This window comes from Pithys albifrons, chromosome 2, assembly GCF_047495875.1.
Source record: "Pithys albifrons albifrons isolate INPA30051 chromosome 2, PitAlb_v1, whole genome shotgun sequence".
Taxonomy (NCBI): Eukaryota; Metazoa; Chordata; class Aves; order Passeriformes; family Thamnophilidae; genus Pithys; species Pithys albifrons.
The window spans coordinates 7,917,334-7,929,883 of NC_092459.1; positions in this window are offsets into that span (position 1 = coordinate 7,917,334).

The window sequence follows — 12,550 nt, forward strand, 5'->3', positions numbered from 1 at the left end:
TTTCCCTTCAAGATCCATCCTGACCAAAACCTATGTTTGATTTGATATACTTGGACTGACAAATAAAACCACAAGTAAGAAAAATAAACCTATGGATGCTTTGTCAGGTAAGCAAAGGAGGAAAGTAAAGCTGCTCTGTTCTCTGCTTTTGTTTTCCTGTAACTGAAAAGGAAACCGGTAGAGGACTGTAATTCAGTGGAAGCACCCTATGGCATATAGTCAAAGGGGCAATGTTTATTGCCCTGCCTGTATTTGAGGACCATAGAAAGGGGTATTTTCTTCTTGAGGTGATGAGGAGTCAGATGTGGAGTCTGGTTTTAGTGGGGAATGGGGAAGGGAATGCATTTCTGGTTGTCCTTGGAGGGTGCAGCAAGAGCTCAGGGTTGCTGCTTCCTCCTCAGGTCTAACTCTTCAAGGAGCATCTTCACTGTATGCCAAGGGCTTGATGGGCTGGCAGTAAACAAGGATCATGCAGATCCCTCAGGTCACACCCTGAATGGCAAGTGCTTCCAGTGGAGTGAGTTACTGCTTGGAGTCCATAGAAATACCTTCCAATAAAATGGCATAAAATTTGGGCAACCTTCCAGAGCAAGGGCAAAGTGAATCCTCCCCAGCTGAAGAGCTGGGTTTAAACTGTGTATGACCACTTGTGTTTTAACTCTACACCTCTGGCTTTTCACTGTTCACTAGATCCTCCTTCCATTGGCAATAATCCACTCTCTCCTCTCCACTTACCCCAGTTAGTCATGCCTGCTTTGCTTCTATTGGCGGATTCCAGTTCCCCCACCTCCTCTATCCCGTGTTTTTAATTCCAATCTTTCCTCTTGTGCTTTACTAAGATCCTCTGCCAATTAAAATTACATTAGCTGAAGCCAACACTCACCTTTCCTTCTTCCAGCAGACAAACCTGGAAGAGGCTGAGGCAAGATGAGGAATGGCAATCCAAATGCACCAGCAAAACACACAACCCTAGCACATATGAATCACCAAACTTTGGCCCTAGGAACAGGAGAGCACTGGTAATCACAGGAGACAGAGTGTTTTTGGCAATGTAGAGGAATGATATCTAGTCAGGACTTTCCAGGTGCTTGCAACATAAGGCTTTCTTTCCAAGGGCTCTGTAAAAAGAAGACACTGGGGAGGAGACATGGACATCCTAGAAGTATGTGTGTCTGTGTATGGGGGATTTTTTAGTCCATATTTACCATGCTCTATCAAGTTTGAGGAGCTGTCTGCTGCCTCAAGAGTAGCCTGAGCTTGTATCCAAGTACAGCAGGTGGACTTTCCTCTTGTAAATGCTTATTTGTTTCCAACAGTGGTTCCACCAGGCACAGTCAGTCTTGACCAGTCTGAGGTCACTCAACAAGTACCTCAACTCAATCGCTTGTTTTTGGTTTGTCTGGGGGGAAAAAATAGAAAAAGAGAGAAAAAGAAATCCCAGGAAAAGTGAACATTTCTGAGAACGATGGTTGTTTGCTGTTTCGCTTCAATTTTATATGAACTATTTGGGTTGGCTACAGCGGACCTGCCAGGTGGCTAAACATGCCGAGTGAGTGTGGTCAGTGCTTGGGACACGCACTGTGCTCAAGGCATCCAAAAAATTACTCCTGACCTTCATTTAGTCTGCCAATCACTGCAGGCTGCCCTTACATCACATTTTTTCACTAGTCAGTAACAGATTCATAGAAATTAGGGGTGGAAAAGACCCATTAGGTCACGCAGTCCATTTCCCCCCTTTTCTTCCCTCCGCTCCCTGAAGGTCAGCCCAGGGCTGTTCCCTACAGTGTATTTTCTAGTGCTTTGTCCAGTCTTATTTGAAATGACTCAAATGGTGGGGCTGCCAGCAGTTACCTCTGGGAGCATATTCCACAGTCTAATGGTCTTCATTGTTAATTTTTTCCTGATTTCCAGCCTAAACCTTTGCTGGTTTTGTCCCATTACCCATTTGCACCATTCTCTACAGTTCCTCTCCTTCCTCTTCTCTAGCAGTGCTGACAAAGCATCAGTTAGCTGAGCATCTAAAAGCATTTTGCTAAAAGTAGGCACTACTGCTTCCTTTATAGCCATTGCAAAGAGAAGTTAAGGAGCTGGGAGAGAAAGTGAGTGATGACTAGAACCAGACACAAAGCTCACATCTCCTAACTCATTTCATGGCCTTTGTAGATAAAATCCTGTTCTCACCCCTCTAGTCAAATTTACACACAGGGAGCTGAAAATGAGCAGAGAAGAGACGGTTTTTATACTGATCACAGCAATCCCTTGACACTTCAGTTTATTGAAGTGGTGATGGGAAAGAAGGTTCAGAGTCTTTTTCTACTCCATCATCTTTTCCCAAAAAGATTTCTTATTGATGTTTGGACTTGGCAGTATCCGGGGCATTTGTTTTGAATAGAATGAGGCAGGTTGCCAGTATTTCTGACTAGATAATGTCCCAAACCAAATTTCTGGTGTAAACAGATACCATAGTAGACTGTCTCCAACTCCAAGCTTCACAGCTGGGCCTTGTCTCTAGCAATATGTTGAACTAAATTCCCAGCTCCAAACAGGGACAATATGAGATAGAGATTTTGAGCCTTGAGCCTCTGTCTAGTCAAAGAAGAGATGCTTTCTTACATACCTTTCAGCAGGTGTTTTCAAAACCGCTCTGACCTTTTAGACTAGGTCTTATTGCCTCATAGACCTTTGCAGAAGTAAGCTTGATAATCTCTGATAATGAGATCCTAACTCTATTTTAGCTGTCATCAATGCCCTTTGAAACAATCTGACATGGTGTGAGCCCAACCTGTGAGGTCCCTTGAGGACTGGGCCCTCAGAAACTAGAGATGGAAGAGACCTACAAGATTAGCTCATCCTGTTCATTCCCCTGCCAGTACAAGCCTGTTCCCCACGGTACATTTTCCAGTGCTGTGTCCAGACTGATCGTATTTTTAAATGATTCATATGATAGGGTTTCCTCCAGTTCCATTGGTGACTGGATGGTTGCCAGAACATTTCTTTTCTTCCCCCTTTCTTTGACTTTGTCTCTTTGAATTCATCCAGAGTTTTGAAGTCTGCAATTTGTACTGAGCGTAAACTGGCAGTAGAGTGAGTAACTGCAAAGAAAATTTTTACTTTATCCTTGTTTCTTGAGGCAAACTGTTGTCTGAGAGAAGCCAAGAAAAGTGTTGTTTCAGAGACTGGGCTGCTGGTGAAAGCTGCTTGTGAAGGACAGATGTGGGTTGGTTTGAAAGCACCTCTCCAAGCCTTCATGCTGACATCACTGAGTTTTCTATCCTAGCTGTTGAACTCTCATGGTTGTAGACTGGGATTGGTTTCTTCCCTGAATTTAAAATCACAGTCTGAATTTCAGTGGAGTATGCTGGGCCTATAGCCCATGTGGAAGGAGTGGAGTTGGCCAGGTACATTGCTGCAAGTGTGGATTCTTGTTTTGCCATCCCATGTCCTAAACATTTCAATTACTTACTGCCACACACTGTTCACCCTCCTGTGTCGCTGGTCACTGTCCTGTGCACTGTTTGGAGTTCTTGGATACTGATGTCTGTGTCCTCAGGTTCTCATTGTTCATAAAGAATAAATTGCCACATGGATAATTATTTGGGACAAGCAGAGTGACCAGATTTTCTGAGGCCTTCAGCACTCATGTGGGAGCAGCTGTGTACTCAAAAGGACAAAGGCTGAACTCAAGAAAGAGCTGACACTAGTAACAAGGCTCCCTCTATGAAAGGACCAAGGTTTCAGCCTTTGTACTTTTCCCTCCTTTTTTCTCTGCTGACCTCCCAAAACTTTTTCTTTTCCCCTTGAGGGATGGTTTGTTTTGTGAGTGGGGAGTTGGGACTGCCTTCAGGGAGTGCTGCATGTATTGCTGCAGCTGTGAGTAGCTAAACCAGTGCTGCCAACAAGAACCTGATCTGACTGAATGTCAGTCATTTCTACAATGTAATCTGCAGGGTGATGGATCCCCTGCAAAAGACAGTTAGAAAATAGGAGAGGTGTGGAAATAGTGTAGAAAACACTAAAAAAGGAGTGTAAAAAAGAAGAGGACAGAGCTCAGAGCCTCTTCTTCAGAGACCAGAGTTGTCCCAGAGTTCCTGGGAGCTTGCCTGCCCTCATCCATCACAGGAGCCATGACATTCATCTGCAGGATGGAATTACCTCCAGAGGTAAGTCCTTCACCTCTCCACGCTGGACCCTGAAAAACCTTGGCCCAGACCTGTTTCCTCCTGCATAATTAGAGTTTTATTATAAATGACCAGACATCACATGCCACTGAATGACAGACTGCTCTGGTATGACTAACCTTAGAAAAGAGCTGGGTTTTCACCAGCATCATTATTCCTTTTACTTAAAGAAGTGGCAAAACCTAAGTTCATCTTTCTGCCAGCCAGCCACAATAGGCTTATCTAAGAAGATCTAACAGCTCTTTATCTTTCTGCATGTGCTACATGTTGTTCTCATTCTTTTATCTTGATGTTTTTTCCTGGAGCCTGGAATAATCACTCTTAGACTGCACTGACTTTTGTACTGTAGGAAGAAAACCAGTGGGATCCAGACTGACTTAGAAGGGTGATGATGAAGTGACTTCTAACAGGTGCCAGTTGTGTGCACTGCACTGTGCTACACGTGGCCTGTGCACTTTTCTTTTTTTACATGGATAGATAAAATATGTGAACTTAAGGACCTGCTCTCCTGGAAAATTCTTGCCACTCTTCAGCCAAAAAGCTTTACTTATATAGAGGAAAAGGTCATCAGGCAACCTGTCATGTTTAGCAGGAGTAAAATTATGATTATAAGTACTCTGATCTGGAAATATACTGTGCCGTAACCAGATAATCTGCAGAATAAAATTATGATTCCTTTAGTAGGGATTGAAATGGTAGGCTGATCATAGAGTAAAAGAATATGAATTCTGACACAAATTAGTCAAAGCAAGATAATTAGAAATCAAAGTTGGAAACGGAGGTGGAGGAATTTAGTCCAGTTCTTTCCATACTGCAGGTGACTGTAGATGCTTTCAAACTGCAGTACATTTCTTAACAACCTGACCCAGTGAATGCATTTGATGTCAGTGCCTGCTAGGGTAGCCCATGGCTAGCACCTGAGTTGTGTGCTCATCCATGACATGGGATATAACTTCAAATGTTCCTGCTCCCCGGGAAACCCACTGCTCCTTCAATAGTGATGAGATATCACAGCTGAGATATGCACACTTAGATTATTTAGCTTTTCCCCATGTAAGAAACAAATCACATTTATTTTTTTATAGATTAAGCTGAAGTTCAAAGTTTGATCATCCTTGTAGAGGAGATAAAAAGGCGTTCCAGAGATTATTTTTTTAAAGCTGTCCCACAAAGTTCAAATTTAAGCAGTTTCAGGGTAAAGTGAAAGAATCATTTATTTTATCTGGGATAGCAGTGATAACAGAGAATGTGTTTTGGTCTGTTCATTTATAGCATCACCAATATTGTAGATATGGTGGGCTGGAAATTTTCCATAAAAATTATTTTTGGATGAAAGTTTAGCTTTTGACAGATCAATTTATTTTGGTGAAAAAATGACCACTCTTGGGAAAAGGTTCCCATGAAAAATAGCATTTTGGCTGAAAATAGATTTTTTTTTCATTTTTTCTTTTCTGATGAAAAGTCAGAATTTTCCATGGTGAGAAAAGAAAATTCCAAGTAGCTTCAGCATGAGGTATTTTATAGATAGGCAAGAAATAATCCTGCCTCAAAGGGGATATAATATAAACTGACAAAAGTCAAAGAAATTTGGATCAGTAATTTTCAAGTTACAAAACTTTAAATTCAGCAGGGTTTCATGTGCTTATTAGAACCTCTCCAACGATGTGTTTTTAATGCCTCAATTTGGGATTGCCCATTTGAGAACATATCATTCCAATCACAAAGTCCTTTTCTCATTGTGTTTAAAATCAGCAGAGACCATGAGATCATCTAATTTTGCCTCTTTATGTATAACTCAGTTAACCCTTTTCTGAGCCTCAAAGCCACATTTGGATGAATCACAAATAGAACAGTAAAGAACCTACACTTTACTTTCAAGTGGTTAAACTTCTTCTTGTATTGTTTCCTCTGTTGTTAGATTTATCTAAAATTAATCAAATATTTAACTGAAAAGTTGTCTTGTTTTGGCTATTGACAATAATTTTCCATGTGTATTCTGATAGGTTAAAGATCACTTGTGAAATCCATTACTTTTCTTAAGGTTGTGGTATATGATCATCAAATTACCAAAATTTTAACCATCCTTAATAATATGCTGAAGGTATATGCAGTAGAGTTTTTCAGTCTCTGCCTGTGCTTGTTGGGTGTGGGAGGAGTGGGGAAAATGGTCTTTAAAAATATCAGAATTTTATTTAGTGCAACTTTGGCCCGACCAAAATTACAGGAGAAATTTAACATCACCTTAACAGGTTTTTTTGGGACTGCAGTAGCATTTTTTGCTTGATGCTGGGACCTCATCCTGGCCCATTCCAGCTTTAAAATCTATCTCAGAACTGCTGCTTTCCAGAAGACCATTCCTGTTTTATAGGAACAAGCCATTCTTTTTCTCTTTAGACACATGGATTTATGAAGAGCCCTTTTTTTAGTAGACCCATATTACCTGGCAGTTCAGGTCACTCTGCTTGCCCTCTCCCCACTTTTGTCTGCCATTCCAAATGCCTTTACCTCATTCATGAAAAAGAGCAGCTCTAATTTCGTATTTTCTTTCAATACTTGAGGATAGAATGGTGTCTCAGGTTAATAGTCATCATTTTGTGACCCTCCTAGAAACAGTCCTATTTGGTGATATTATTTACAAATATTTTGAGTTATATCAGTTAGCTAATTCTCAAAACATTTTGTATACAGTTTTTTAGTACTATATACTGCTGAATTTTATATCAGAATGTTGTGTGGTACCAAGTCAAACACCCTATAAAATTTTATTATAACTACACAGTTACATTTATCCAAAAAAAACTTCTTAGAGAATGAACTGAAGTTTGTTTAAGCAATACTATTTTCCATAGTACATTTCATGTTGTCTGGTATTCATTATATTGTTCTCCTTTGTTTTGTTATCAGCTAAATTCCATATATGCTTTCTTTTTTTAAAAATTCTTTTGTTTGAGGTTGATTCAGTAATGTAACTCTGGTAGGTAGTCTGCTCTTCTGAAATGTTTGCATAAGGTGAACATTTATCTGGTACTTTCAGACTTCTTTGGTATTCTGGGATTAAGTAAAAATAAGCAAGAAGTGAGATTTCTTTAAGCAAGTCCTTTATGACTCCTAGATTCAAGTTATCCAGGTTGATGTCTTTATAATGTGCATCCTTGGTAGGTAGTGTCTAATTCCCTACTTTGGATTCTTTTTTCCCTCTTTGAAGTAAAAAAAAATCTAATAATGCTTGGATGTTAATCAGACACATCATGGTCAAACAGAAAACAGACATCTATTTGATTTTTTATTTGGTTTTATGATTTCTATTTAGAATTTTGCCCTTGTCACTGAAAAGCTACATTCATTTTCTTTGATCTCAATATATGTAAATTTGTTCTGACAACAAGTTTTGCCAACCACAACTTTTTTTTTTAGGGTCTTTTGCCCATTTTACACACCTGCTCTTTACAACTGCTGATATTTGAGGTTTGCTTTCAGTCTCATTTCTTGAATAAAACTTCTGAAATTAAAAGAATTCAGTACATCACTGAACCGAATCAAGCTTTCAGGCAATGATGTTTTTGTCCATTGATCATATGCTGCCCAGTCATCTAACAAGTTCTTGAAGAACTCTCCACTGTCTTTCATAATTTTTGTCTACATTTTTCCTACTACCAAGTTTCTCTTATGTTTTCCTAATGTCAGAATATAACTGGAAATACCCAAATATTTTTCTTATTTGGCCTGTACTGTGTTTACCTACATGAAATAAATAGAAACTGGTCATGATCTGCAGTTTCTAATCAAGTGATCTTTTACTATTCTGAATTCAATTCACCTTTATCCATCACAAAGAGTTTTCACAAACAAGTACCTCATGGATTTGTTTCCTTTTTACAGGCAGCTGCTTTGTCATTCCCTTTTGTCCTTGGACATTTGTGGTGCCTCACAGCCTTCTGCCCTCTTCCTCGAAAACTTCCTTTGGACTTTGCTCATTGCCCTGATCCATTGATGTTCAGGTTCCTGCCTTTCTGACATAACAAAACTCAGTTATGAGCTATCAGAGATCTGAGTTAAATTATTAATCTCATTTCTCTTATAATATTATCTGATTTGCCTCATAATACTACCCAGCAACATTTCCATTATAAATTACTTTCTTCTGGTGTGGTCAATAGGGACTGCAGCTCCACAGATTGAAAATACCCATTTATGGCAATGCACTCTGTCAACCAGGGAAAGCTAAATTTAAGATGCCTCTGTAAAGCCTTTTGGGTCTTTACGATTAACAAAGTACAGAAACCTTTATATTCCATCAGCTGAAGCAGTGAGATTTATGAATTCACCAACAAATGATTCATAGGTTTAAAAAAAAAGTAAGCAAGAACTTCCTATAATTAATTACTGAAGTGCTGAGACTGAGTAGTTGGTGCTGAGAAGGTAAGACATTCCAAAGCTCAAATTGCTGTTGTAAATTAACTCTGTTGCCTGCGCATATGCATTTTTTCTAGTATTTTTTTACTTGCAAACTTTACTTGCAACATAACTGTAACATATTAAAGGTGCATGATGTGTAATATAGCCAAGTTAGAAGTTTGACAAACAAAATTATTTCAATGGTCAGGTTAATGAGATTTGGGATTCATAGATTTGGGGATAAAAGGGGCCACTGTCCCAGTGTATCTGACCTACTCTGTGACAAGTTCCATCTAACCCCAGGCAGGAGTTTTGCAGTGCAAGAACTGGAATAATTTTACGCTCAGACAAGTGAGTGATATGGCTGCTAACTTGCTGTTGAACTACTAGAACATGTCACTTAAACATCCAATCTGCATTTAAAGGCTCTAAGTGATGATGAATTTACCACTTCCTTGGGCAGTATGTTCCAGTGATTAATTAGTCTCTCACTGTAAGGAATTTGTGTCCTATTTTGAGTTTACATTTCTCTACTTTGCACTTTCAGCCAATCGATCTTTCAGGACCTTTCTTTGATACAGTTAAGGGGTCGCTCATATCATGACTCTCCACTTCAGAAGCCTTAAAAACTGGTCTCTGTTTATTTGAGGGCCTGAACTGATTGAACTCTTTACATTTCTTCCAGAAACTTTCCAACTTTTGGTCTGCTTTAAAATGCAAATTCCAGAGCTGGACACATTGCACAAGGTTCTTACTAAACCACATGTAGAGGCAATACTGCTGTGTTTAACCCAAACCATTACTATTTTTATCATGCAATTAAAGTGATTTCTTTTCCCTACATGTTGCTGCTGTATCATGATCCCTGTAGCAGATTCCTGTGATCCACAGTCCACCTCTGCAGTGTCAATCTTTCCCCTGTGCATACCCCTGTCATTAACAAAGGTCGTTTTTGTGGCACAATTCACTTCATTACAGCAAAAGTAAATAAAGCCTGTCACCACTCCAGCCATGAGCGTAGGTGCTTACCTTGGAGCTGAACCGGGTAGGTAAATATGCTGTGAATGGCCAACTGGATTGCATCCATGGGAATACGTCAGAAAGAATCCTGACAGTCTATTGTTTCACTTGTGCCTGTGTCTTTAATGTTTGCCTGGTACAAAGACGAAAAAGCAATTATCAAAGGCAGCTTTTAGGAATAACTTTACATATGGGATGCAATTACAGCGTGAAAGAACACTGGCTTAATAGTGGCAGACAATGACTAAGAGATGTGATTACCAGGGAACGAACTGCCAAAATCACATCCAGGAAAAAAGTGTGGGGGGAAAAAGGCTTTCAGACTGGCCTGCATATTTGTTCGACCACAGTTAGTGATACTGGCAAATTGCTGAGCATGCTGGTTGATCCTCAGATGGACTAGTGCAGTCCTGCATGTCCTTCAGACACTCATGCATCTACTTGCACCTCCCTTGGCAGAGCCTGTAACATGGCACCAGTGGGAGGCACATCCCACTGCTGCTACCCAGGTGCCTACATTTTACCCAGCTTTGGAGCTGCTGAAATACAGCGCCACATGCTTGCTCACCCTGTTCCCAGGCCAGTGGTGTCTGTGGCACAGCAAGCTGAGGGCTCTGCACTGTGTGTCATATCTGGCTGGGAGGGATCAGGTGCTGGCAGTTTTCTCAGCAGCCCCTGTGCTGTCCGTCTCCACTCCCCTTCCAGCAGTCTGCTCTGGGCCAAGGTTGCTTCTAGCAGAGATGCTACAGGGCATCATGCTTAGCTCTTGGGACCTAAATACCTCATGCAGTTTAAAGCACTTGCAAAAATGTGCCCACTATCACCTGGCCTTTGGTATTTAAACCATCAGCTATTTTTCTATGAAGATATAACTCTGACCAACTATAGTTCGTCCCCTTTTCTAATTTTCCACTTGTCTCAGATTGAAATGTTTAATACTTTTCCCCTGTGTATTTCTTCAGTTTGGCTTTGATGTGAGTCCTGAAGGGTCCAGAATGTCACAGCCAAAGTCACTACTACACCTTCTTGACTCCAGGCTTCCTCTTGAATCCTGAAATCACTTCAGAGTGACTCTGTTTTCAGCACACCTTGTAGCCTGACCTCAAGCTACTCTTGGATTCCACATGCCTTCTCTCTTGACTCATGTTTTGTTTTGGTCTCTCCACTCTGCTCTTCTCTTGGTTTTGCTCAGTGTTTCCCAGACTTACCACCACTGACTTTCCCTTCAGAGAGTTTCTGTGCACTCAGTGTCAGGGAGCCAGATTGCTGATTGTGCTTGTGCTTCTTTCACCGTCAGCCCCGGGTGTTACCGTTCCACATGGTGGTAGCAGAAGTGGTATGGTGGCCTAGGAAGAAGTCAGGAGGGCTTTTGGGGGGCTGAGATCATCCAGTTCCTCCTGTGAAACTGATAGCATGGTCCTTGGTATGTGCTGTCTCCCCTAGGCATGGTTTGGTGGGGGAAGCCAAAGCCCTCATTTATTTTACTGGTATGGATAGAGCCTTAGTCTCAACACAGCCCTGCATTTGCTCTAGGATCATGCCTTTCCAGTTGGGAACTGCTGTCTTTGCTGATGCTCTCGGTTGTGTCTGCCTTGGCTGACGAATCACTCATGCAGAGTTGTGGCATCTTTACACCCTGTTTTAATACTGCTACTTGTCAGTGGATACATGAGTCAGTACATTGCCAGCTGCATCCTGCTGCTCTCATCTGGGGCCCAGTCTCCAGGCTGTAATCTGCAGGGTACACTGACAAAGACAGCACTCTGTATTGTTTCCTTTTTCGTGTGCCTGCCTCTGGATCGCCAGAGGTTTCAGATGTTTCATTTCTCTACGTGCCTTTTTCACTTTCTGGTTTGTTTCCCAGGTTGGCTCTGAGAAGACGAGCAGGTCATGCTCAGGCTCATTTGGGAGATCCAGGGAGGTGCACCTCCTTATCTGTCCTTAACAGTGCCTGTGTCCAACCTGGAGCTGTGCTTTAACCAGAGTTTTACACTTATGGGGGTGAGCTCCAAAAATGTGCCCCTACTCTCTGCATCCCTTGTGCCAGACCAATGACTACATGACCCTGTGATGAGCCAGTGCAAGGGCTGCTCTGAGAGAAGCACAACCCTACCGTTACTCCCAAAAAGCACAAGACCTAACAACTGGCAAAACTGGATGGGTCAGAAAAATGTGCAGTGTTTTTCTTTTTTAATGTATCCACATCTAAAACAACTTAAGGAAAATGGGTTTGGTTGGAGGAATTTTTAAAAAATATTTTATCTGGGCATGGAGAGTGCAGAACTAGAATGGAAAGTCAGGTGCAAACATTTTGTTTCTGAGATCTTTTGTGTAACTTTAACAAGATAACCAACCACAGAAGGCCAGCAGAAGCAGGTAGGTAGGGAAGGCTTGTTAGAAATGTTACTCCAGACTTTTTGTTTGACACAAAATTTCTATGCCACAGTTTGCAACATGAATAAGCATTGATGGGTAATTTGGGTAATTTAGCCTCTAGTACACACTCATGGCCTTCATGTTCCATTTTTCTTTAGAAAAATCTCACACCACTAGGAAACATGGTAATATTGTAATTTCATAATATATGCTACCTTTTGGATAGTGTGACAGGTTTTTTGTTCCTGTCTTCTTTTACAACTGTCAGATTAGATCCAGAAAATGCACTTTATATTCCGATAATTGAGGAGGAGTGAAATCCTGGTCCAAATGAAGTCAGTGGCCAAACTCCTGTTGACTTCAGTGGGGATAGGATTTCACCCTATCTTGCACTGCCTTGCCTAAAAAGGAGAAGAGACCTGATCTAAAGCTACTGCAGTCAATGGAGAGATTCCCAGTGATTTTAATGGGCCTGTATTTGATCCAGCATGAGGCTATTCAGTCACCTTCAAATTTTACAGCAATATAGCACTTGTGTTGCGTTCTCAAAGGACTAATAAGTTTTTGAGTTAGATGCATTC